The following is a 1,149-nucleotide window of genomic DNA, read 5'->3' on the forward strand; positions in this document are numbered from 1 at the left end:
TTGTTTAATATGTTAGTCCAGTTAGTCTGCATAACTGTGTCTAAAAATAGAACATATTTTCTCTTAAGTCCTCTAGTTCAAAGCCTCATAAGCCATTTTTTTTTCCAGCGTTGGTCTCTTACTGCTCTCCTGAGCCTGAAATTCGTACAGGGCTATTTGCAAAGTTATCAGGAAAACCAAGAAGAGTGGCTGAACTCTGTCGAATCCTTAAGTTTCAACCACCCGAGAGGGAAGTTCATTAAAGTTGCAGTAACTTTCTGGCAGGCTCCTAAAGGTGGATTAAGCAAGCTGAGTAAACAAGCCACCTTATGGGCACCATAGACCTTTTTCTAGCATCAACTTCATGGATTGTCATAAAAGCTCAGGGTCATCGGCCTCTGGCTGCGGGTGACATAAGGCAAAGGTGACATCCTGGTGCTCAAAGCCTGGTGAGAGGTCGGGGCCGTCTCTGTTGGGACACCCGAGGTTTTGCTCTACCTCCCGGTTTGCAGAAGCTGCCGGAGCCCGGGGGGAGACGGCTGCCATCACATGTGGCGGCTGCCTCCCCGCAGCACGAGGGGAGTCACCCCAGCCTATGGTTTCAGCATGCGGTAGAGGGAGTGTGTGTTTAAATTTCAGAGCTGTCACTGGATCCGACCCAGTTCTCCCAGCGGCATAAATATCTGGCCTTCATCACAGCCGTGGAAATTCGCGTTGTGTTCTCTTGCAGATTACTTCGGTTTTCAGCTCTCCGTGCTGACATGGTAACTGAGCGGTGGCTTTCAGCGACACGCAGACGGGGACAGCTGCTCCAGAGAGGTAACCCTTCCCTTTCACACGCGGGCGATCTACCAAAGCACTTATCCTACACATGTTTTTAAAAACTTGGGTTAGGAAAGAGCCTAGGAAGTGTGGCTTACTTTCAGCAAGTTTCTCTTTTGTCCACGTGCTTAAACTTCCTAAATTTCATTTTAAATTTAAATTCTATGCCTTATTTTTGTTCAGTTTCTGAATACAATCTTTATGGATTATGCTTAGGAGTATGCTGTGAGTGTCGTGGTCTAATCCTGTTCTTCTAAGCCGACTGTTACTTTCAAAGTATAGGAACGTAATATTTAATTATTTCACTGATTTTTTTTTTTTTTTTTTTTTTTTTTTTAAAATTGAATT

At 44.7% G+C, this 1,149-nt stretch overlaps 1 protein-coding gene across 2 annotated transcripts in view; it reads left to right on the plus strand.

The window, feature by feature from the left end:
• The first annotated feature begins 616 nt into the window (after positions 1 to 616).
• The window catches only part of PPARD (peroxisome proliferator activated receptor delta), a 25,975-nt gene continuing 25,442 nt past the window's right edge, over positions 617 to 1,149 (plus strand). For both annotated transcript variants that reach the window (XM_009272860.1, XM_009272861.1), the window contains exon 1: positions 617 to 798. The gene's annotated coding sequence lies outside the window, so the exon portion shown is untranslated. The remainder of the gene's footprint in view (positions 799 to 1,149) is intronic.

Source organism: Aptenodytes forsteri, unplaced genomic scaffold (assembly GCF_000699145.1).
Source record: "Aptenodytes forsteri isolate BGI_AS27 unplaced genomic scaffold, ASM69914v1 Scaffold142, whole genome shotgun sequence".
In the NCBI taxonomy this organism is placed as follows: Eukaryota; Metazoa; Chordata; class Aves; order Sphenisciformes; family Spheniscidae; genus Aptenodytes; species Aptenodytes forsteri.